The 27,432-nt window shown below is 37.7% G+C and overlaps 1 long non-coding RNA gene across 1 annotated transcript; it reads right to left on the reverse strand.

The window, feature by feature from the left end:
* Positions 1-12,459: 12,459 nt before the first annotated feature.
* LOC139694291 (uncharacterized) lies at positions 12,460-18,024 on the reverse strand. The gene is made up of 3 exons (XR_011702112.1): positions 17,958-18,024; positions 14,262-14,438; positions 12,460-12,621 (listed from the first exon to the last, which is right to left on the reverse strand). It is a non-coding gene; the product is annotated as an uncharacterized lncRNA (long non-coding RNA).
* Positions 18,025-27,432: the final 9,408 nt, after the last annotated feature.

Genomic DNA, 27,432 nt, shown 5'->3' on the forward strand with positions numbered 1-27,432 from the left:
CCGTCCCTCAGTGGCCGGTTTGGATGAATTCCACAATATCTAATACTCGTACGCAGTGCACTTGTGTTTGACCGAAGTGTACCCCTGGAACCTACAAATTACACGAGAGTCGAAGAGTCATGCTGAATACTGTTGACACGTCTACCACTCCGCGCAACCTATATGTGCTCCTCCAGCCGCGAGAATGTGAAGTAAGGGGTTCACTAATTAAAGGAGGTATTCCAAGTCTAAATCAACGTTGCTCGTTCGTGGCCTCACTGCGGTGCACTGTTGCAAGCTAATGCGTATCATGGACGGTTATGGCTGTCGAGTAATTCGAGAGGAAAAACTTCGCTTCTTTTGCGAGGAATCCGATCGTGACCAATGACTCTTCTGTGAATTCGTCATACGAGTGTGCATATTACCAAATTAATTAGTTAAGGTCAAATGTTTACATCAAGTTTTACCACAACCCCGGCAGTTTCTATATGAATTAACTTGATGGAATTAAATTAATGAATTAGCAGTCGTGATGAACTGTAACCGTTATGCTATATACCTGTAACAGGTATGAAGGAGCCTAATTCTTGAATAGAGGAATTAAAAAAGTAGCGCTTTCAAGTAAGTACCACTTTCCAGCAATTCCCCCATTTGATTAAGATCAATGGTTGAGCGATCATTACTTTCGGATAAATACGAAAGTTTGGCAATTTTCAACTCAATAATTCATAGTCCTTCAAATTGCATTTGACTTTTTATCAAACTATTTATAGGTGCACATGAATCTTTCTGAATAGAGTAACCAATCATTCTTCTTTTTTTCATATTTTACAGGTAAACTTTGTTTTGACTTATTTGGTGCACATTTCTTTGACTCATTAATATATTGTTTTATACTTCTGATAGTTTTAACATCGGGTCCGAAATTTTATTGCAAATGTAAGCTTTGATTTTAATGAAATTTGAGCTGAGACGTGATTGTTCCTTTAGATGGAAATGGAAAAATACGTTTTATCAAATTTTAGCAAATTTCTCTCCCGTGCATTAAGATAAATGCTACTATGAATTCATTAATATGATTAAGCAAGTTAAAAAATATAATTATTAGGATTTGGAACAATTTTTTTTAAATTCGGAGAGATGAATAGTGAAATATGAATTATATCAAAACTATCGCCCATTTGCATATACGAGGTCTGTCCGGAAAGGATCCAGCCATGCAATATTTTGAGAAAAATAGCCTACCTAGAATAATGAGGCTTTTAGTCCCCTTCGAAGTACTCCCCTTGGGACCTCACACACTGATCCCAGCGTCTCTTGCACTTTTGAAAACAATCCGCGTAGTCCTTTTTCGGAATAGTCGTCAGCTGTCTCATCTGCGTCAAGAATTTCGTGCAGTTGCTGGAGACTTGCACCAAGCCGCAAACGATGACCGAGGTTTTCTAAAAAAAATGTTTAACTAAAATGGGTCATAGGTCTACGGCTATGAGCCTGAAACAAAAGCACAGTTGTCCCAACAGTCGGTTGACGAGACAAAGGAGAATGTGACGAGACAGCTGATGATGATTCCGAAAAAGGATTTTTCTGGTTGTTTTGAAAAGTGGAAGATATGCTGGGATAATTTTGTGAGGCGGTGCCAAGGGAAGTACTTCGAAGGGAACTGAGGCCTCTTTGTTCCAGATATACTATTTTCCTCCAAATATTGCATGACTGGATACTTTCCGGATAGACCTCTTGTTTTATCAATGACTCTCTGTTCTCCAAGTGACCCCAAATGATTTCGATAATCTTTTACTTCAAGGCCGGAGGTACGAGAAATAGTCATGACCGCTCACAGTGGAATCACATACCATTTTGTAAGCTTGGAATTTCTTTATTTCTCGACCGTCGAGGATAGACAATTCAAATATAGAGTGGATAGGTAATGGAGAGCGAGAGATGTGGAGGTCGTCACTCCCTGGTATCAGCTTCTCTTGACTTCTCCGGAACTCCATCTCCTTTTCACATTCGTCGTGTGGCTGGAGATGATCACGAGCACATCCCCTGATGCGACGAGACGATTTCTATGGAGGGAGAGCAAGATGTTGAATAAAGATCAAAATACAAGGAACAGTTCAAACATTTCATGTGCAAGGCTGTATGCATGTATTTTATGTCAACACATGAATAATTATTTTAATCTGTCGCAGTTTTTAAACTGTCACTGAACCACGTTATTTTCTAAACTTCAGATTTCGGAGCGGTTAATCTATTTTAGAAAGCTCTCTTTGCATTGCTTAAAGCATTGTGCCACAATGTTTCAGTCTCGTGAAATCAGATGTCTTTAGGAACAAAGAAACCGCTCAAAATCCAATCTTTCTCAAGTGGCAACGCGGGAAAAATACGTGAACAAAATGCAAAGCACACAAAAATTCACACACTCAGCAGTTATCAAAACTTGAAATTTATTCATAATCAACCGATTCATCACTATAATCGCCATATGTAAGACATCGCACCAATACGCATACTGTTGGCGTGTCGCGATATCGATTTACGATGTACAAAAAGGAGAAGTTAGGACACAAAGCTCATGAATAGTGAATAATAATAATGACTTTGTATGTTCCTCTGAGTTTTATTTTTAAAACGACCGGTTTCGTTGAATAGTCGACGTCATTCATCCATCACGGATGACGTCGACTATTCGACGAAACCGGTCGTTTTTAAAATAAAAAATCAGTGGAAGTTACTAAGTTATTATTATTCACTTTTCATCATGAAGTTCCATCGAGTAGAGCCGAAAACCATAGAATTCACAAAGCTTATGGATAAGTTGATTAACTACACGCAAGGACAGTGTTTTGCCTGAGTGAGAAAGAAAACGTGCGGGCAAAGCTATTTTCAAATTTATTATCACGGAAATCACTTATTAATAGGCGTCAAAAGAAAACATTTTTTAAAATAGAGATATTCCACTTTGAGATATATGGAAGGTACGCGCTGATGTATGATATCCAGTATGAATATAAACACTTGTGTCTGTTATCCTCATCTACACAATGCCCCACAAGCCGCCGCAAGGGTGAGTGGCGGGGAGTTTTAGGTCAACACCCGTAAAACGTAATAAAACCACATAAAAAACTAACAAATTCATGTCAATTCACACCCACAGAGGTGTATGTATCCATGCAAAAACCATTTTAACTTTTACACATGCAAACATATACACTAGCAACTAACATTCACTTGTAAATGCACCAACGAATATACCTTGTCTACGCAGCCACGTCTACGCAGCTACGTCTACTTCAATTTTGTCCTCGCTTGCAAATCGAATGTCTTAACTATTTTTATGATGATTTTGATTTCTTACTATTATGGTTCCTGATTTTCCGGGGAAATAACGAATATTTGTATCTACAGGATCGTGTACAAGGTGTGATAAAAAAAGACTGTATTGATTTTATTCAACGCAAACTGTTCAACGGATAGAAATGAGAGACAGTGCGCCATCTAGCGACACATCTGACGACTAAAATGAGAGGTGTTGCGTTTGTTTACGTTAAGTCGTCACGCTGCAGCAGCGGTACGTGTCTTAACCTGTTCGTCGCCGCGTGCAACGGCAGTAATGACGGAGCTAGAGGAACAGCGTGTGTGCGTGAAATTTCGTTTCAAACTTTGCAAAAGTGCTACGGAGACATTTGGAATGATTCAGCAAGCCTTTGTTAATGAAGCTATGAGTCGAAGCCAGTGTTATAAGTGGTACAGTCGTTTTAAATCGGGCAGAACCTTGACAGATGAAGATTCGCGAACGGGACGGCCCTCCTTTTCGACAGACCCCAACCATGTCAAATTGGTGAACGATTTGGAGCGAGAAATCGCCGTTTAACTGTTAGGGAGATGGCTGAGGAAATTAACATTAGTTTTGGATCCTGTTAGACAATTTTGACTGACATTTTGGGCATGAGGCGCGTCGCATCAAAATTCGTCCCGCGGGTGCTGGCTGATGAACAGAGACAAAAACGCGTGGGCATTTGTCAGGCACTCCTGGATAGAGCCAATACCGACCCAGAGTTTCTTAAAACCTTATTTTTGTTTCCAAAGTTAAAATCAACCTTGAAAGGGTGCCTATTCGACTCTATTTAGGACATTGAAACTAATTGTACGGCGGACCTGCAGAGAATCCCTAAGGCGGCTTACCAGGCAGGGTTCGATTAAGCTGTATCCGGCGAAATAAACAAGTTATAAAATCAGTTGGTTTCTGGCTGGACTCTGGTTTCCCTGTACTATAATGAATTCACTTTCATTAACTTGGGTAGTACCTCGACTTGGTTCATTCAACTTTGTATTATCTCATGATGTTTTTATCCGTTTGGAGGGAATCAATAGGAGAAATGGAGTTGGTTCAATTGTACACGATACAGTCAGTGGAGGAAATTTCAAATCTACATTAGCTATTAATTGTGGACGATATTTGTGGTGCGATTAGGACAAATCGTGAAAACCCGAAAAATACGCAATACATGTACATATATACGTATCAGTGGTCACTAATATATATATATATATATATATATATATATATATATATATATATATATATAAAGAAGAGTGTTTGTTTGTATGTATGTAATTTGTTTACTTTTTTGCTGTCATAGAAACAGCATTTTCCCAACTATGCCAGCAGGATACTTTTGCAAGAACACTATTGTATTCAGAATTGCCGAGATATTATACGTGGAATACATCAAGGAAAGTCTTTTGTAGAAGAAAAATGGGCAACTTTGATCCTGAGAATAATATTTATTCATATGACGCATTGGGCCGAGTCTACACAGTCCATCCTAACAACGCCGAATGTTATTTTTTAAGAATGCTTCTGCATACCATTAGAGGACCTCGCTCATTTGCAGAATTAAGAACGGTAAACGGAGAAATATGTGAGACATTCAGAGAAGCTTGCCAGATTTTAGGGTTGCTAGAAGGAGATCAACACTGGGATGACTCATTGCGAGAGGCCAGTTTGATTTCTCTTCCAGGACAAATCCGAATTTTGTTTGCCATCATAATAACCTCCTGTAATCCATCTAACCCAAAAACAATATGGGAAAAATATAAAGAATCAATGAGTGAGGATATACTGGCTAAAGTTCGAAGTGAAAATCCTACATTGGATATTACGTTTAACTCCGACATTTTTAATAAAACTTTGATTATTTTGGAGGAAAAGTGTATCACCATGGTTAACAAGACTTTAGTGGAACTCGGTCTTTTTGCACCTGTACAAGATCAACAGGGTGTATTTTATTCAGATTATATACGTGAAACTAGCTACAATGCCTTAGACTTAGAAGCATACATCGCGGATAAAAAGCCACTTCTTAATGAAGATCAGAAATTCGCGTACGAAACAATAATGGATCAAGTAGATAAACAAGGAGGTATCATTTTTCTTGATGCTGCTGGTGGAACGGGAAAAACATTTTTAATTAATTTAGTTCTCGCTGAAATCAGGGTTCATGGAGAAATTGCTCTAGCCGTTGCATCTTCAGGTATTGCAGCGACATTAATGGAAGGAGGAAGAACAGCCCACTCTGCCCTTAAGTTGCCACTTAATATTTCCCGACAAGAAAATCCCACATGTCATATAAATAAAACAAGCGGCCAGGCACAAGTTCTTATAGAATGTAAATTGATAGTATGGGATGAGTGTACGATGGCTCATAAAAAATCTCTTGAGGCCCTCAACGCAACACTTCAAGATCTTAGAGGAAACTGCAGTTTAATGGGAGGAGCTCTGGTACTCCTGTGTGGAGACTTCCGTCAAACTCTGCCTGTCATTCCAAAATCGACTCCAGCTGATGAAATTTATGCCTGTTTAAAACATTCTGTTCTATGGAATCATGTCCAAGAAATTAGCCTTAAACAAAACATGCCAATCCTCTTAAGAGATGGGAATGCTCAAAATTTTGCAAATAAACTTTTGGAGATTGGAGAAGATAGATTAGTTATTGAAGCATCTGGTATGATAAAATTGTCATCAGATTTATGTGTATCGGTGAAAACTGTCCGCGATATGATACAAGCAGTCTATCCCAAGGTTAATCAAAATTATAAAAATTTAGAATGGTTGCGAGAAAGAGCCATTCTTGCTCCTAAGAACGATGATGTTAATGAAATTAACAAGGAGATACTAGCCATGCTGCCAGGAGACGTGATTGAATATAAATCGGTTGATACCGTAGTGGATGCTGACGAAGCCGTCAATTATCCAACGGAATTCCTAAATTCACTTGATCCAGCTGGATTGCCACAACATCGCCTTATACTTAAAGTAGGATCTCCAATCATTTTATTGCGAAATTTAGATCCACCAAAACTCTGCAATGGGACACGATTGTGTGTGACAAAATTAATGAAAAATATAATCCAGGCAGTCATTTTAACTGGAAAAGGAAAAGGTGAAATAATTTTTATTCTATGGATACCTCTAATCCCAACTGATCTTCCCTTCAACTTTAAAAGATTACAGTTTCCAGTCCGGGTAGCTTTTTCAATTACCATTAATAAATCACAGGGACAGTCTTTAAAGTCTTGTGGTGTTGATCTAAGATCGCCATGTTTTAGCCACGGGCAACTTTATGTTGCTTGCTCCAGAGTAGGTTCGCCTAAAAATTTATATATTCTTTCTCCTGGATATGAAACAAAAAATGTAGTTTATAAACAGGTGTTAAATAAAAAAGATTCTTAAATTTGTATGAAGTAGTGTATTATTGTACTTTATAATTTGTTGTTTTTATTTATGTAGTATATTTATATTATTGTTTCTCCCTCACCCGTGCAAAGCCGGGTATTCAGCTAGCCTTAGATAAAATTTAGATTCTTCGCTCAAATATGCTATCGGCGATTTCAATAACTACTTACAATTGGGGCAACTTCAAAATTACCGGCAGTTTTTACTATTTACCAAACTTTTGCGGTTAGTCGCAAAAGGTCTTGAGTGTTTTAGATAGTTAAGTATGGAGTCAGTTGACTCTAATTTTTAAAATACGGTGGCCAAACATAGAGATGGGTGTAAGGTAGCCGATTAACTTTCAGGAGCAAGGTATGACCGCGGTGAGAACGCATAAAAGCTCCGAAGGCAGGAGGCAGGGTATAATCATAAAGAGCATTTGGTATAAAAGCTACAATAGAAGTATATACACTATACAAAAGTAGATACAGCATACTTGGACACTCATTAGGTGACCACGACCATTAAGGGACAGTGCCCGGGGATTCAGAGAGATAACAGCTAAACTATATTAAGGAAGAACGTTGTCAATTCGCACAGTTTTCCGGGTGTGGATGCAATTCTACCCAATTAGGTTGAAGGAAGTAAAGGAGATAAATACGGGGCACCGATAAAAGAATAAACTTTAAGAGGAAAATAACGGGATTAAGGAAAATAATCAAAATAAACTTGGTAGATGAAGTGCAAGAGTATGAACGATTTACAAATGAGCTCGAAATGGGTGCGTTGTACAGAAAGGTGAAAGCAGTGTAAGAAAATAAGGAGAGAAAAATGGTGCATGCTATTTAAGATACCGCAGGAAATAAATTATTTGATTGAACCAGGAAATATTCAAAACAGATAGAAAATAGAAACATGAAGGGTTTACATTAACAAGATACTATTCAGCAAGTATAGAAAACGAAAGAAAATATGACGTAGATTGGGACAGCTTAGGAGCAGGCATACTTAAGTCTAGGCCAGAAAGTGTGAAGACCAGCGAAATTGTCAATAGGTGGGGTTGTGCGGGGAAGGGGGGGAAGGAAACCGGGGTGGGTGTGGATGTGAGGAGAGGGCGAGACCGGGAGGGGGGGGGAAAGGGTTTAGTATACTGTGTATAGTCATTAGGTTCGGGGGGAAGGCCATTAGTAGCCACCACTATATATATATATATATATATATATATATATATATATATATATATATATAATATCTTCGAAATGGAACGCTCTTCGGCGACACGCAAATATATAAAAACACAGATGTAGATTTTTAGAATATAAGGACACAAAGAAAGGACACTCACAATTTGTTATTTATATTTAAATAACAAATTGTGAGTGTCCTTTCTTTGTGTCTCTATATTCTAAAAATCTACATCTGTTTATTGTTGCTTAGACATTCTGAATCATTCGATACTCTCCGTAAGATATGCATGTCACTTAACACAGCATATCATCACATACGTACATGAATGTAAAATTATGAGGAACATGATTCTGTCTAAAATGTTTGCTATCTTCAAATCTTTAGCTCCTTCAGGAGCCAGTTCCTTTCCCAATTCCCTCGGATGTCATTCCAATGCACTGTTAACTGTTCGGTTTCACATACACACCGATTCCGTTAGGCCAGAAATACATTTCCGTATTGCCAACTCTTTTGGCTCATGGCCCGGTTACTCAAAACTCAGGTGGTCACTGCAGACTACATCTAAATTTTCTATTTTATTATCCACTTAAGAATTCACTCTTCTCTTTTGTTTGATGAATATAAATTTTACTCGGTACAATGACCGACTGTAAGAACTCTTTTATTACTTTAGAAAGTACTTCTTCGTGATTTTCTTTCGTAGTTTTAGTGTAAATTAAGTCCCCAGAGCACTAAGCGAGCAATATTTACTTCATCATTTCCAAGAACTTAAGCGTTAAAAACCAATCTACATCTAAAACCTTTTTTCCTGCTCGGAGCTCGCCCGATAAAAACACGTCTTTTTAGGCTTTTAAAATCAGCAGATACCTTTTATCTAGCTTATGATATTGATTATTTGTTTTCAGATCACTTCCGATGAGTGTTTTTTTTCTTATGATAATCCAAACTCGATTTTTCAGGGATTCAAAACCATTACAGCATTAAAAGCATAAAAGCAAAGCGTATAAGCCCTCTCGCATTGCGGTTATAGCAAACTAGAATAATGTCTTTTCTTTCTTTTCTGTTTGGAATGAATGCAAAAACCTTTTCTCCAAATCTGTATTCTTATATGGACTTAAGCTGATTTCTCTCCTAGAAGAAAATGCAGTCCAGTTTCCGTGATACCCATTACAGCGTCCTTTTGTTAACATATTGGACATCAGAGCAGTTTCTACTCGTAACCCATATATTCTTGTATTTCTTCATTGGTTGGTTTTGATAGGTACAGCTCACCTTCTACCAATCTTGCGGCGTGTGCCATTCACACACCCAGGTAGGGTGGCAGTTCCATTCCCAGTTCCTGCTGTGGTTCTCCAGGAAGGTCGGCTACCACAAAAATCACATAGTTATAGATTGGGTGAAAGGGTACCCACAGGCGTCCACGGGATACGGATCTGGCCCCTCCAGTCAGCAGGCCAAAGCCTGAACCATCACTCTCCTATCGATCTATTAAATCGCATGTGAATGAAATATATTGCCTCCTTTTCATCGCTCAAACTCTTAGAAATCCCCATGTCTAGTTGGGGTCAATTTTACTTTCATACTTTTATGTAAAGCAAAACACTTAAAACTCCTCGTCACTGTATATTTCGTATGGAAAAAATAGAGCAGTTATGAAAACACTTGGTTTTTTTTTTAACAATGAATCAAAAGCGACTGAACGTAAAAGCAGTTGTGGGATAGCGGAGAATCAATGGGGTAAGAAAAGTAGGTGATAGATTACCGAGCAGGCAAACCACATGTATTTGAAGATATCTATCAATTGTCACTAACTTCTGAATTCTTTTCTTCATGAGTCCCTGGATTCCCGTCCTGATACTGTTGAGACTTACTTCCATAGGCAATTTTCTACAGGCCTAATGATTTTTAGTATTATTTAAGTCAACCAAACCAATGAAACTTGTTTTTAGAAGCTTGAAGAGTAGTATTCATATTTCGAGTTAGAGTTCCGACTGTGCTCTATTTTTCCTTTCTGAATCTAAACCTCTTCACCGGGATCCCGGTCAAGACGCATAATTTTTACTCTCTGAAATTGTTGCATTGTAATGAATATTAGCGGATGACTCCGTATAAAGTTATTGTTGCGGCATCTCCCGTAGTTTCATGGAATTTAACCCTGCAGTATTGTGAAACCTATTCCGGAATGGAATTTACTACCTTATTTTTCTCCATTCATCGGAAAGAAGATATGGAAGAATGAAACATGGTGTTCATGTTCAATAGGCAAAGACAAGAGAAAACTGAAAAAAGTCTTTACATTCAGATTCAACTATGGCAATAGTAGTAGAAATTTCCCTCCCCAGGGCTCTCTCTGATCTCGATGTTAATTTTATTTATGCGTATGATTGAATGGAGCTTGCAAGTTTAATTAGAGAGTTACAGAAATTATTCAAATTATAAGTTTATGTTCAACTCATTGGCGTTAAAAGTAATTAGACGCTGAGGAGTAAAATAGAGCAGTTAGTCTTACTCCTTCCCTTAACTCCAAAGACCGACCCCACGTATTCAGTCATAACCGCTGACTTTCGATTTTTCTTACTTGGGGGTTTATCCTATTAGCCTAATAAAAAGTGAGGAGAACTAATCATTACAGGGATCGAGATGGTGCGGGGGCTAACGTACTGGCTTCCCACCTAGAGGGCCCGGGTTCAAATCCCGCGGGTATTGAATATTTTTCAGAGGTATCTCGATCTCTACTTGAGGTGCTTTTTGGAGAGCACTTTGAGTGAGTATGCCGTCCGTCGGGAGGGACGTTAAATTGCGGACCCCTTGGCGCCTTTCGTAAAGAGTAGGCTAATGCCGACGCCGGGTTTCTCTCCACCCTTCATTCTTTCCTGTCCATCCCGTATGGCGCAAATGACCACAGCTGTCGGTCGCCTCCCCTAAATACTACTACTACTACTAATCATTATATCTTTACACTTTCCCCTTCAGAAATAATACAAATGTTTAGGTGAAAAAAATTAGGAAATGGGAAGACTCATAAGGAAATATTCTTCCTTTTCAATGTACCTTTTGAAAGACATTATCGCCGCCTACACACTCTCCCCTCTTCTCATTCGCCATTTTACCCTCTCCCTAAGACATTTCTTCCTCAAAAGCAATTTTATATATCATCCCCATGAATATTCTGTCATTTTCTTAAACATATACCTATGCATATGCATATATGATTTATTGGGATGCAAACTGAAAATTTAACTTCCACCCCTCACCGAAGTAGTGCCTTCGTCCACGGGTTTGGCGTACAAATCATATCATTAGTCCTTCAATGCGAAGATTCGTTGACTGCAGTACTCCATATTTCCCTGACCCAAAATAATTCTCTTGCGCCTTGATAGCACTGCTATCCTACATTCCCCTTAGTATATAGCCAATGTAATTAATTAGCTTAGCCTTCCTCTTGGGAACTATCCATCTGTTTTCCTTTCTTTGTCCACTTTTTACAATTTTCTGGCATTACCGTAATATTAATTTGGAGTTTAATAAAAAATGACACTTTTAAATGTTTTTCTATGCTTTAAACCTTCATCCCATGTTGATATATCAGAAAAAAGTTTGGAGGATGTACCCTTAATTAACAAATATGATAGGATACGTTGAATTTTACTGACTGTTTCCCCCATAATTTTATTATCTTAACAATTTTATTCTATTGTATTTAATATTTAATCTTCGTTATGAAAATTATTTATATGAAGAGGTTTTCGAAAATCATTTTTTTTCATTTAAACGACGATTCTTTTTCATAAGCTGTTGGAATTGTAAGGGACCACAAAATGCCGTTATTTTAGTGAATCAATGTCAGTTGTCAGTGAGGAAGTCTAACAGCCTACAGCATACTGCTGCTTATGACTGGATCCCCGTTCGTCGTGGTTTGTGTTTCAATTTGATTCCGGGCTACGTCACAAATTCTAATTTATTGCATGAAATTCTTGTGATGCATGTTTTTCCATCACTGCTATGGATAGCAAATTCGTCTTCAAATTAAAGCGATTACTCATTCGCGCACGAATTATAATAAACTGACGTAGAGCCGGTTCAAAATAGTAATATGACACGCGTATGATAATTCCGTTGATACTGTTTCGTTGGATCCCATTTAAAACTTGCTCTCAATAACTTATCCAGGCGAAAATGTATGTATCAATATTTAGTTGCACGTCCATGTAATGATGGACTTTCCACTTCTTACTATGCAGGTCTGCATAACCTGTATAAATGATTTAATTTCATTTTTATTCCCTTTTTTCGCATAACAAAGAATTAATTAATTAGGTGAATTAACACTTGTTTTGAATTAAGTCTTCCTCCAGCACGTGTACAACTTTGCACCTTATTTGATTGTTTTAACGAGTATTTTTCCCTTTTTCCTTCCTCTCCCCTATCCTTCCTTATCACTCACCTTTCCTATCTGGTGCCTGCACCCCCTTCCACACACCTTTTTGGTGAATCGCGGGATATTCATGTCATTGTCGAAATGCTCGGCGTTGTCTTGACGAAATACCATTGAAATCACACATGCACTTTGAAGAGGATGAGATATTTTTATTACTTCATATTAATAGACATAGGAGAATTGGGAGAGATTGTTGTTGCATTAGTACTTTCTCAAATTAAAAAATGTGCAATGTTACTTATTTAGGCGAGACTTCAGATGGCATTCCTCCTGCACATTCCTCTTCTGGATGAGACGATAACTGTGGATGGAGAATGTTGTTATGAGTAACATACCGCTAATTCACAGTACACATAGTATACATGAAAATCACTTGTGATAAATTAAACTGATAAGGAGCTCATAAGTATCCTTCTATTGACCATCTCATAATTATTAATATTTTATAAAATAATATTCATAATTACCTAATACCCCTGAATGGATACCTATTGAAATCATAATTATTATTTAATTACCATAATTTTCTTTTTAATATACCAGATCAATTTGATTAGTGTTTTAGTATTCTTCACATTGCATTTTAATCTAATGAGTGCATCAAGAAAATGTTGTGTATTGTTTGAAAGGTTGAGGCGTTTTTACGTGAAAAAATCGTTTCATGATTGCTCATTTTAACAATTCATTACATACAGTTTAAGTTTATATATTCTATAATATCCTTGAATGAATAAGGAATTCAAAATAATGAATATATTTTTCATTTAGTCGCTCTACCAAACGCAGCCAATAATCTACGTGATAGGAGTGTTAACAACATCAGGACGAGGAAATCCAAAGTATCCTTACGGAAACTTGTTTAGTTCTCTAAAATTAAACATATGTTAAATAAAATAATTTTATGGGATGCTCTAAACTGTGAATCAATGTTTTGGTGATTGCTGGAACATTTTCCATATGTTTAGTCTAGAATTCACGTGCTGAAGTGTAAGAGATGTCTGCTTAGCCTAGAAAGTCACGCATATAATTTTCTTCTGAAACTTCGCTGAAATATTCACCCGAAAAATAAGAGTTATTACTACTTTTATGCTGTTTCAAATTTATATACACTACGATGTATCTAAAAATGTGTAAAATACTTGGTGGGAAGAAGAGGACAGTCTTGAAATAACTCAAGTTGCGACTTTGAATTGTAATATAATAATATAAATTGATGTGTTTTTTTATTATGGGTGGTCAACTACTTTGATATTCCTCAGTAGTTATAAATATTGATCAAATATTACAAATTACATGTACGGGTATATGTATATGCTAATCATTTTGAAACCAGTAGGTATTTATATTCACGTTTATTTATTAGGTAAGCATAAAAGGTTTTCATAACTTACACCCCTGCCCACAATTAATACATCTTTCTGTACGCTCTTGAATTCCGCATTATATGACATAAGCTGAGTGTTTTCCCTTTAAAATATGTTAACTTTAAATGCCACTAGAGGAATTTAATTGTAACTTTTTCGATTAGACGTCATGTTAATATTCCAAAAGAACTAATCCTGAGGGTAATAACGCGGATGTAACTGAAAATCAAATCAAGCAGATTTTCTTATAATCAATAGTATGCACTATGACTTATGACATATGAATTTCTTTACGATTATTAAGTAACAATAGTTTACTTCTTGGGATACTTTCGATGAGGACACAAAAATTTCTTAGCTGGTACAGTATTTTGATTAGTAAGGCTGCTAAATTGCTTTTAAATTGAAAAAAGCGTTTTCCAAGTACAATTCATAACCCTTCTTGGTGCATTGAATTCCTTTCCCCTATTCAAATCTATTTTTCGTTCAACGAGTCCTAAATTCAATGAAATCCCCTGGCCCTCAAATGAAAATTTCCATCCTATGTCCTCTCCTTCGTTCTACGCCCACTACTCACCTCCGGGGTTATTGCACGAGAAGATGCTTAGGGCGCACCCGTTGGAGAACTCCATGGTTCTCCCGTTAGCCGTCCGCCCGCAAACGGGGTCGTACTGAGCCGTGCAGACGTTTGGGCAACGCCGTCTGGCAGCGGACGTCTCCTGGAGTCCCAGAGCGAGCAGGCAGACCACGGCGGCTGAAACAAAGAGAGCGCGCTGCCATCGAAACGTCTCTCTCTCCGTTTCCTCTGGCATTGATTCGACAATGTGAACTCAATTACGTTTCTTTTTTTTGCGCAAGTGCACTCCAGGATAAGGACGTAATCGTAAGAAAAGGCTATGTGTGCCTCGTAAGGCAGATGATCTCTTTCCCAGAGACACGCAAAGCATATTTATTTGTTTGCTAGCTTTAGACATGTTAGGACAGCTTATCGTTTAGAATTTAAACGCCTGTTCAGTGAAAAGTAATCTAATGGATTCAATTAAAAATTCATCAGTTAATTTTTTAAGTTAGAAAAATTTTCAGATTCAAACCACCGCAACGAACATGTACAAGTAGATAATACAACTTGTATCATATTCAAGCTTCCAAGAAACTGCGGGAGATGCCGCAACAGTAACTTTTACCGGAGCCATTCGCTAATATACATTTCAATGCAGCAATTTCAGAGGGTATTGCAACTGGGAATTGCAATGCAGCAATTCGCTTTGACCGGGATTCGAACCAGGATCCCTCGGTGTCCGTCAAAAGTTACTGATGCGGCATTTCCCACAGTTTCTTGGAATTTTTCAATGTTAAAAACAGCTTATTTGTTTAAAGTTGGCTTTGACCTCGTGGAATGCGGTGCGTCGCGCACGATTAGGAATATCTGTGACATTTTAAGTACGGTATTTCGTCACAACATCTTGTTCCTTTTAAGCCCCTAAAATTTCAGAGTTTAAGAGGATGCCTCGATGGCTCAACTGGCTAAAGCACTCGGCTGAAAATCGACAAATCCGGATTCGAATCCCGGTCAAGGCAAGTGATTTTCACGCTCTGAAATTGTTACATTCATATTCAAGACGTTGCTTTGATATGTTTTTGGTTGAACTCTTAAAGGAGAGAGCCTTTTAGAGACAATCGTCGTTGGTCTCAAGCAATGATCTTCCAATTGATGCCTCGACAAGTGTTTCACATCGCGATTATGATATTCTTCATTCCCTAAACAATGCTCAGTAGTTTCAATCAATTACCTTTCAGCCTCATTATTCTCGCTAATTGTGTTGCCCTAGGGATTTTAGAGTTTGTGGCTAAATGTACCTTTCGTTCTCCTAGAGTTAATATGATTTCATTTTATCAAAACGAAATAAACGATTAAGATTGAAAACAGACCGGTTTGAATTTCTTGCGAGTAGGCCTTACGGGATGAATGAACCCAACTTCTTTGCAGAATATGACGGTATGATGATATGCGTGGTAAGGAATCGCCCGCGCGGTCGTGATTGAGATTTTATTTCCAATATTACGTTTAACGAACAAGTCATACAAACGAGTAATAAGGTCGGGTTGGATTGTGTTTTCTTGCCACCATTATTAATTAAGGATTCAGTGGGTTTACGTTCGTACGTATTTCTCTTGAAAATCAATTTTTCCATTTAAGAGCAGCCTTCATATTTTTGAAACGTTTTCTCAACAACTAGCTCCATTTTCTGTACCCTTAAATAATATTCCGTACTTTTCATGTTTACACCACTCATCTCACGGTCCATTTCTCTCCTGTGCCCTAGATTAATATTCAGATATTTTAGTACCCTGCAAGCCACAGCTAAGGTGTGTGGCAGGGGTTGGGAGGATATGGGTTAAATGCTCAAAATTCATTTTGTTTCATTCATTCTTTCCTCCTGATGAAAATGCCACTAGTGTGTCATAGACGAACGTTTTAACTCACGGACGCAGCTATTTTGGTGTTGATTACAATAAAAACTGAAGATGGCGGACGAGAAAAATGTCGCGAAATTGGTTCATCTTTTTCCCATGTAAGTATCTCTTTCTCACGGCATATATCTACGTTTTCGTAAAGGCGAGAATGTGCGCTATCTGTAAAAAAAAACTCATGTCCAAGTCTCCGTTGATTTTTTTGAACTTTTGCAAAATTTTTGCCGAGCGTTTCAAAATATTTACCTTAATTGAAACAATTTCAGAGTGTAAAAATCATTCAAAGCGAATGATTTTACACTCTGAAATTGTTGCATTGACATGCACATTAGCGGATGACAATTTACTGTTGCGGCATCTCCCGCAGTTTCTTGGAATATTTACCTAAAATTATACTAGCGGATAGAGTTGTTTAATCCATAAAAATTACTCGCGTCGATGTTCGATCCTGACGCGAACAAATTTAGGTAATAATTAAGAAAATAAGTCAATAAAATTTAACCATTCACACTCAGTGAAAAAATTTAGAATTTTAAATCGGATTAAGAACTTTTCATCAACAATCCAACATTTAACTGCAAGTGACGGGGGTTTAACAAAAATTGGTCAGAATTAAAGATTTTCTAAAATGCTATCCAGGAGTATAACGCGTTTTCAAATGTAAAAATATCTTTGAATTTCCTTCAAAGATTTAAAAGTGTCTTAATTAGCGACGAATGATATAGCGTGCACATCTTAAAGGGAATTATGAGCACATGTGAACTGCTTGAAATCCATTAAATAAAATAGAGGTGGGCTTGATGAAACGTACACAAAATATTAATTGAACACCTTATTACATGCTCCTAAATTTCTCAAGAATAAATGCCTTATTTTTAAATATACATCAGAATTTCTTCCAGCCATTCCCGATCTCTGGCCCTCATATAAGATCTTATAGTTTCACCGTAATAAATTCATGTCCAAGATCATATCCAACTACGCCACGTACGTACGCCATCAATTTTTTGCTCGAAGCGCCTCATCCGGAAACACAGAAAGTAAAATTAACTTTTTACAACGCAATAAAGTTTTATTTAATCAAAACACAATAGATATTATTGTCTCGTAACATGTCGTCGCTTTTAATAGGTGCTACCGGTGTCTAATATTTTGTAATTATTTCAAAGTGGGCATTAAATGAACAGGAATATTTTTGACAGCTCTTCTCTCGAGATTATTAACCCTTAACACGAGTGATAATTGACTTATCATATGAGTGACCACAATAATAGATTGCATTTTGTGAGGCAACATTTTTCCCATCGCCTACTCATTGTTCCACCGATTACTGTGATTCCCAGAAATATCAGAGCCCAGTGTTTATTGAAGCATAATGGCTTTGGTATGGCCAAGAGCTTTATCCTTCTTCTGCATCCTCCGGATGTCTCGAAACTTAGTTACCTGTTTTGTTGGTAAAATTATACAATGTCCCACACATTCATACAGTTAGCTGTAGTAAATGCCCATCGAAGAAAACCTAGTTATTCTTACAGATATCACAAAATAAACATTTCTACAAATACGGTAATCGTTCTTTCATTCTCGTTTTTACTACACTAATTTGTGTGATTGTTCATAGCGTTATCAAAACAAATCACCGAGCACAGATTTGAGAACTTTAGTAAATATTATATTCGTCGCTTTTTCTTTCGTTATTTATAAGTGGTATCATTTTTGTGATTTGACATTTAGTTTTAAAAAAAACTTACTTCAAAGGAAACGGAGAGGAATCGGTCAGACATATTCCCTCGCTACTCACCCAAAAGTATCATCCTGGATGAACCCATTGTCTCGAGTTGATGAGGATGTGGGCGCTCCGCGTAGTCTGATTTGAATGCAACACAGGACGAGGGCTCCACATTATATATCCCTCGGTCTCCTCCACCTGGCCCAGGGCAAGAGATATGATGTTTTTTTCTCGATATCAGTGAGTCCCGATTCGCGTTGTGACGCAGGAAGATGGAGGTGTCTTTTGCATGCGTGGAACGTGGCCCTGGACAGAGGAGGGAAGACCTTGATCGCAGGGCGGGGAAGACCCGCCCTACGATCTTTGTTTCACCAGTGCATACCAAGAAAAGAAATATTTTGAAACCCACATCAAAGAACCTGATCGCTTCTCTTTCTTTACATCGATTGGCGTTCATGATTTTCCTTCCCTTTCCTGTATCGTGCTATCCAATTTCCCTGTTTTGACGTGAAAAGTTTCACTCAACACATTAAGGTGGAAAATGATAAACATACCACGCTAATTGGTAGTGGATGGGCTTTTTGGGGGTGATATTTTATAAATAGGAGAAAAACAGAAAACCCGGATATTCCGCGGAAAAGAAAAATTTGGGAGACATGGTATTTAACGGTGGCTTTCTTTCGGAAAGCAGAATTTTTCTATTCAATATTCATTAGTGCCCTTGATAATAGCTGTTTTAATAAGTGTACTCCGAAAATGGTGTCTCAGTGAAAAGTGTATTCTCTGAAAATGGTGTCCTGAGACTTTGAATATTTGAGCTTCCTGAGCGAACAAATTTACTGCAGTGTGTAGGATGAAGTAAACAAATGATGGAAGCTATGAGTATAAGTTAACAAACGCCATTAATCAAACCAAGAAAAACATTGCAACATTGAATAAGAATGGTCATCATAAATTAAAATACTACATAACAGCAACTGAGATCGGACAACCAGGCAGAATTCTCGAAGAAATGTTTAAAGAGTGCGCAGGTTGTTTTCGTAAAGTTAATACCAAACCCATTTTGACTATTCATCTTTTCAAGAATAAATACAGTCATGATTTCTGCTCAAATTTTCCCTTGCACGAAAATAACTGGCCGAGCATTTGGTTGAGTTATTAAAAAGAAATAGCTAAATTTTAATTGTAAACGTTTAATTGCATTTCTCCCACTCATCTTCCCTCAGATGCACGTCAAAACACAGAATGGTGGTCGTTGACGCTTGTTCGACAACTCCTATACTTTCTCCAACGTAATATTCCTAGGTCTACGACACACCTACTCGCAGCCCTCCCTGCAGCTAATACCTCTCCCTATTCGGCTCGACTGTATAATTCTTGACTAAACAGTGTTCACTTAATTATTTCAAATATCGCTTAGCCCTAAGTATTATTGGATCAATTTATATGGAAACATAGTTTTATTAGGACTAATTGTGTACCTAAGCATGAAAGAGTGCAAAGAGTACGAGTATAGTTCTAGTTATAAGATCTCCTAATTTTTCTGGTCAATTATTTATATCAGAAAGTTGAAAATTCTGATATCCCTCCAAATAATTTTTTTATAGACGTAGAAGTTTTCACGACGCCGATGCCAATATTTGTTGGTCGCAGGAACGTTTCTGTGGGGGGTTTATTTTCTCCACTGGAACTCAAGAAGCCTCGTCCGTGGACTAGGCTTTTTGGGGTCGTTATCAAACAAAAGTCGGTCTTCTTTGTACTGTGGCAATCATGGACGCGCGTATTTTGCATCCACTACACCATCGCCGCGTATCTCACTCAATTGGCGATGTATTTCTTTGGGCGTTAAGCCATGCAAGTGTGGTAAACAGACGATAACATTGTTGTTGTACACTGAACGACGCCATGTTAATAATTTAAAACGCATCTAACACTAGCGGGAGCCACACAAACCGTGTGATCGATCCATGGACTGTAGCCATATTATTTTAATATTTACGGAGATTTTCCGTGTATTTTTAGCATAGCCACATTTTTATCTTACTCCTGGTTATGAGAAAAAAATGGATGGTCTTAAAACTTAACATACGACGCATAAAACATATTTTAGAAGATTTAAACTTTTCATTAATTTAGACATGTTGGAATACAAACTATGTACAGTGAATATAAACTGTACGCTTGATTTTCATGAAACCCATATGATAAAACTATATGAAACACTTCAAATTTTGAGCCACGAATCTACGTAATTAAAAAAATTGGTCTATTTTCCCTCCCAGTTAAAGGTCCGACCGAGATCCAGGTCGAGAACTGTGTCCTAATCAATAGCCATGAATCTGGTTTTGAAGCAGGAATTTACGACATAAGTCATGTTTCTTCTCTCTAATGACTTAATGAAGAAGAGGAGTAAAAGTACGTTGTCTGTTTAGCGAAAGTATCCCGATGATCAAGTTTGAAGGAGACCCCATGTCTATTCACTGGTAGTGCATGTGTACATATATGCCGACGTCCACCCACGTTGTAAAGATCATTTAAGTGTATGAAAAACCGGAAGAACTCCTCAGGAAATTAGGTGGAAAAAGAGACTAACCATAGTGGTTGACTACGACGCAGTGGCTAGAGAAGGTAAAGATGAAAGCAGTTATTCGAGCGGGGGAAATGAAATGCCAAAGGAGAGAGACTAGAATAATTTGGTTGTGGAAAACACACTCTTCGGACAAATTAGACGCTGAAACCACTCTTGAAAGATGACTGAGGGCAGATCCAAATATGAAACCGCATACTCCCTGATCGGTGAGCGGTGAAAGTACCAAGGGAAACAGTGCAAGAGCTACATCGGAGCAGACATAAACATTGACAATAAACTTGTTGTCATGGAAATCCATCTGCAATTAAAAAGATATAGAGGATGAACCCTGAATGAGATGAAACAAGAAAACATTTGAATAAAAACACACCTGAGAAAGATTCGCGATGCAAGGTTCTCAACGATGGAGAGGGGGAAATAAAACAGTATGGAAGGAAGATGGTGGCATTTTCAGAAATAATTAGAAAGAATTTTTCAGAAAAATATTAGAAACTTTCTTACAAGAGACCTGAACCACTGCATCTGACATGATTCAGTTATCTTGCAAGAGAATTTCTCCTCACGTAAAACCAAAATGATTTAAGCTTTGCTCTAAATATTCGCTTAACATGTTGATTTTGAAGGTACCTCAGGCTTTGCGCATAATCGTTTTCGTTTTTTGCTCAACATACCATGATTTTCTCTCATAGGGTTTTTTTGTTTGTTCTTGCTTTTGACTCTTGTCTTGATTTTTGTCATTACTATTTCAACCAATTGAAATTTTTTTTATTCTCCTTTTTCTCCCTAACGCCACTCTGTTTTGCCTTCTTGGTTTCTTTTTATTGCGTTTGTCTCTTTATTGAATGAACTTCCCAATACAGTCACGTGTAGTATTTGAAAATATTTTACAAGTTTTTCTTTATCAGCACTGTGAATTTCCAACCTGATTGATTGTAGTATGTGTCATAATCTCTCAAAAAGCCAACGAACAATCATTTTACTGAATAAATGTACCTTACACATTTCCGCAACTATTTTCGTGAACTTAGTTTTCATTTCTTCAAATATAGCTTTGAGGTCTCTGAAGCCACGTTAACCCTTATTATGCTAGTAAATAAAAATGTAATGAAATGTTAAATTATGCCACGTTAGCCCTTAGTGCCAGCTATGTTCACGTTTATGATAATAGCTGACGTATCAGTCGCAAATATGTTGGATATGCGGCGATTTAACCACTAGTTCTAAAATGAATTTGGCCAACATATAAGCATAGGTTTTTTATATGATCTGCGATGTTTTGCACGTTTTTATACGCAATAGTCGTTCCAATTAACTTTCGGAAGATTTAAGTCGTCAGCAATTATAATTATACTGTTACTGCGCTTGATGAAGAGTGTGGATATTTGGTAATTGAAATTGGACAGAACAATTATTTTGGAGTCAGAGGGTCTGTAGAATAAACATAATAATAAGCTTCTGTGATTATAATCCTTAAAGATACAAGAAACACTTTCTATATCGTTGTCGTCACATTCATAACGAAAGTTACTAAGTTGTGGGTCAACTGCGATGAATACTATACTCCACCAAGTCTAATAGTTCTGCTTTTTCTTTGGAAGCGAAACCTTTCGGAAAACGTCGCTGTTTGCAATACGTATATTCTACGACTCAACTTTCCATTCCTATATACTCTGTCTACCTTTGTGCTTTCAGAGATGTTTTCCCTATCCGTTCTTTTACTTTTTATCCCTTGGCAATATAATGTGATTATATTTATTCTATTTAACACTTCATACCTCTAGGCAGTGGGAATGGAATTGCGCGCTGTACGCCTGTCTTCGTTTTTTTACTTTCAAATGGCGGTTACTGATTGGTCTTCGATATTTTCCTTATTATTAATTACCCCAGTATATTATATTCTTTTACGTCGCACTCAATGCATCAAATTGTCTCTTTATCATCAAGATGCAACGATTTCCTGGACTTTTATGCGTCACGCCTAGATGAAAAATACACGCATTGATATCTCTAGCGAAGACCGGAGTGGCCAATTCCAGTAGAGCATTTCCAAAAGCGTTATGGGAATTCAAAATAAAGAAAATATCTGAAAATTTAAAAGACAACCTGAATTATTTTGGTCCTATGTTAGGGAGACTCAGGGAAAAAACAACAATTAATTTACTGAAAAATGATAATGGCAGAAAATTTACCAGCAGTTCAGAGAAGGCTAACTTTCTAAATTCCGTCTTTCAAAGCTTTTTCTCTGGTTCTTTACAAATGCCTCCTCTGGCTCAAGCGCCAAATCAATTTTCACTTCGATAGCCGTAATTGAAACCCCGTGTATTGCAATAGAGCGCTTCATGTAATAATTTTAACGCTATATTTCGCAAGTTATGCCTCATTTAGAATACAAGATGTATATAAAAATTATCGGTAACAATTTTTTTCCTGACGTGTGCGTCAAGTGCTGAATTCAGACCGTCGGTTAAGTGCGTGCATGATCGCAGATCGTATTTTCATTGATAATATAACAGTGCACTATTTATCCCATGATGACCATTATCATTGAAATTTCGGCAATGCGAAAGATCTGCGCTAAACTCGTCCCGAAGGTCTTGACGGACGACCAAGAGCAAAATCGAACGTATGCTTGCGATGATTTTCTGCAATGACATCCCGACGATTCCCCATTCCCCATACAGTCCAGAATTGGCACCAGCAGACTATTTCCTATTTACAAAAGTGTAATTTTCCCTCTAAAGACACCAGCATAGGACCCTGAGTGCCGTAAAAGAAGCTTGCACGCGTACCATTAAGGACCTTTCGGAATCCGCCTACCAGGGGGACTTCGAGTCGTGGAAAAGCCGCTAGCAAAAGTGTGCCGACGCTCAAGAGATAGATAGAGGTCTTTATTTGGTCGAAATTGAGACAGAGACGTACTTTGAAGAATTTCAGCCATTGTAGTAATGTCTGAAAATCAATTTTTACGAAAAATTTCTCGATACTTTTCACATACACCATGTATGCTGCAGGTAAATAAGATCCTCAAAAATTCGGTACTACCGTAATAGATCGTGTGAAGCGAGGTGGATTTTTAAAATGATTTTATGATAAATATGTTAGCGTATCTACGAGTACTCGTAAATTGTTCGAGTAACTAGGTTGGGAATCACGCATGGTCAACACAGAGAAAAAGTTCCTTGCATAAATTGATGCGAATCTCTTCAGCGATGATGTTAAAGTATATTTAGCCCCATCGGGGATGCATCGTATTTGGGGATGCTAAACAGCAAGTATCTCTTACAATTGTATTTCTTTCAATTGTATTTTTGCCCGATGGGTCTAAATTGAAACTAAGATACTTGCACAAAAACATTAAACTTTGTCAATGTTTCTACCTGTTCTATTGCCGGCCCCGGTGGCGGCGGGGTAATGTCCTCGCCTACCAACTCAGAGGTCGCGGGTTCGTTTCCCGCCTAGGTGGATTTTCCTCCATCTAGGGCTTGGTTGTATGTGATTGTCTTCAATATAATATCTGTATTGTAAGGGTTGGGTGGAAGAAGGGACTAAAGGTCTCAACCTCGCCCAATTAAGTCGATAAATAAATAAATATTCTATGTTGCCAGCCTTCCGGGATCGAGAAAAACTACATGCATTTTGTCTAATAGCGTCTTTCATACATTACTACTTAAATTGAAACTGCATGACGAACATTTCCTGCAACAAAGTACGTTTAAGGGCACATGAAAGTTTTCTTTTATATGTTTCCAATATACTTGTATTATGCACGAACGCAATAGATTTGAAATAGCGATGATTTTAAAGACGGATGGATAATGTTATACATTTGTTTTAGCACCCTGCAAGCCACCTCTAGGTTGTGTGTTAGGGGGTTTATGCACACCAGACTACTTTTAACCCGAATATTGTACATAAAGTAAAATTAAATAGATTATATATGAGTCAATTACTACGCAGAATTTTGATCGGTGGTGGTATGTTGAAGACTATGAAGAAGGGAAAAACGTTAGAATCAAGGGAGGCAGAAAAAGAGAAGCCATGTTGGATGGAATGTACTCTGCGGAATTGAAGAGTCTATTGGTGTAAAGTGTCAGGATTTGCTGCATTAGGAGAGACAAAGTAATGTATGGTATCAGTCTCTGTCTTAATCTTTCTACACTAATCTTACTCGGCTGATTACCTTTTAATAATAATTTACCACGCTGAACATATGATGTAATTCAAGTGGAGTAATAATGTCTCTACACGAATGATCTTCGTCTATGCGCGGTTTTTAATTTTTTTTCACGTCAAGCTTAACAGCCTATCGCGCAATTTCTCATTATTGCCTTTAACATTCTGAAATATTTTATGCTCTTCGTAGGGTATTCATTGCTTATTTCACAGCACCACATTACGTACATGGGTACAAAATGCTGCGCGACATCACTCCGACTAATATGATCGCCAGCTTTAAATCTTCAAGCCCCTTTAGGGACAAGTTCCTTCCCCAATTCTTTCAAATACCATTATAATGCGCTGCTAACTGTCTGGTTTCACGTGCGCACCGATTCCGTTATGTCAGAAATACGTTTCCGTAATTCCAACATTTCTAGCTCCTGGCCCAATTCCTGAATACTCAGGTGGTCAATACCAGGCTACATATATATTTTCTACTCAAGAAGTCACACTTAACATCCGTTGACAAATATAAATTTTATTTGGCACGGTGACTTATAAAAACCAATGCAATTGGAGAAAATCTTTCGACATAATTTTATTACGTAATTTTAGTGTTGATGAATTTCCAATCGAACTAAACAAGCCAAATCCATTCGCTCATTTCCGTGAACTTCGGCCTTAAAAACCAATATACCTGTATATGTACACTAAGGATTATTTGCCTTTTGATAGCTTGCTCAGTGTCCACTCAGAGTCCTTGAGGCTTTTAATCTCTACGGAAACCATTTATTTCGCTCTCGAGAGAGAAGTTTTATTAGTTCCTCCCATAGAGATGAGCTCTTAAGAGATTTGACGTCAGTTTTGAGGCTTTGACGTCATGTGGCGTTTTTCCTTAACCCTCGATGTGATTCATGCTTTGGAAGCGTCTTCTTCATCGTTAGAGGAGTTTAAAAGGTGTTTTCTACAGAAAAATATTCATTTTATTCGTGGCACATTTCAAGCGGCACCTCTTCGTCGTTACTACCCATTTATTATTTAGGGTACTGTGTATGAATGAATGTTTTTTCGGATTCAAATGCGATACCCTTTCATCAGGGGCGTATATTTTGAGCGAGTAAAGGGATTCTGAACACTTCAGATCAAAAATGATACTTATATTGAGAGTAAGCATGAAAATAAATAATCAATGAATAAAACACTAATTTATACAATAATATTTCCACTTCATTAATCCATGCTTTTGATTCGTCAAAATTTTATTGTTGTAGGCGAAGTCCGTTCATCCTACGCACAATGTGTCAAAGTGGTGTCAAAAGTAAAAATTTATTACTGGAGCAGGGAAATATAGCAGAAGATTATCGTTTGTATAAAGCAATACCCAACAGGTAAGCTTTATGTATTCGAAGATGTATTTCAATTATCTTTCCCATTTCCCCATACTCCCACTTTGACGCTGCTTAAAGAAATCATTGTCAAGGTTATTTCAGGCAATCCAGGCAATGACACTTGTGGAAGATGTGGAGCTGTTGGCTGTTAAAGTAATAATCTCAAGGAAGAAGATCCTAAGGCCAATAAAAATAATTAGGAAGAACTCCTATACCGGTATTTCGGTCACCAGGTGACCATCAACAGGGAGAAAATCAAATGGGGCACTTGAACTAAGAAGAGGATTGTGCACCAGGCACTGTCCAAAGTCAAGTGGTGAAGGTTGGAAGCAGGGAGGGTGGCCACTGCTCTATCGTGCCTACCGCTTTCTCGGTGACAGAGTTAAATATAAATTCATGTTTTTCGTAATTTCTGTTACTCCATGATATTAGGGTAAACCGTCGATCCCCATACTATCCAAAGTCTAATAAACACCAATGTCGAAGACCAGCGATCGGAGATTCCAGCATTAATACCGTCGATGACTTAGACAGCATACGTTTTTGCAGTTCATTCTAGCCTTCACCTATTGAACTTGCATTTCATGTTTCCTGGCGGATTATTTGCCCACCCAGTTACATAACCCTTTGTGTATCTGAGTAGCCATTGGTTAATAAACATGCCTCTCGTAAACCGTCGTTCATTGCGACGGAGAAAATTACAACCAAATGTGCTACCAGCATACGTACGTACTTCCTTATGGTTGATGGAGTAACACGGCAATAAAAGGCACTGTCCAAAGTCAAGTGGCTGTTCAAAGTCAAGTTCACTTGACTTTGGACAGTGCCTGGTGCACAATCCTCTTCTTAGTTCAAGTGCCCCATTTGATTTTCTCCCTGTTGATGGTCACCTGGTGACCGAAATACCGGTATAGGAGTTCTTCCTAATTATTTTTATTGGCCTTAGGATCTTCTTCCTTGAGATTAATGACACTTGTGTTTTGGGAACTTTTCACTGTTACTGTTAGGCATTCACATCCGAGATATATCTCCTCGACATTGTCATATATTTTCTCGAAATTGGATTATATTCCTTACTACATCTTAACGCATCCCCGAGTAATATTTAATAGTAGTATTATGCATGGCATTTATTGCCGTGTTACTCCATCAACCATAAGGAAGTACGTACGTATGCTGGTAGCACATTTGGTTGTAATTTTCTCCGTCGCAATGAACGACGGTTTACGAGAGGCATGTTTATTAACCAATGGCTACTCAGATACACAAAGGGTTATGTAACTGGGTGGGCAAATAATCCGCCAGGAAACATGAAATGCAAGTTCAATAGGTGAAGGCTAGAATGAACTGCAAAAACGTATGCTGTCTAAGTCATCGACGGTATTAATGCTGGAATCTCCGATCGCTGGTC

The sequence above is a fragment of the Hetaerina americana genome, unplaced genomic scaffold (assembly GCF_022747635.1).
Source record: "Hetaerina americana unplaced genomic scaffold, ioHetAmer1.1.p SCAF_5, whole genome shotgun sequence".
In the NCBI taxonomy this organism is placed as follows: domain Eukaryota; kingdom Metazoa; phylum Arthropoda; class Insecta; order Odonata; family Calopterygidae; genus Hetaerina; species Hetaerina americana.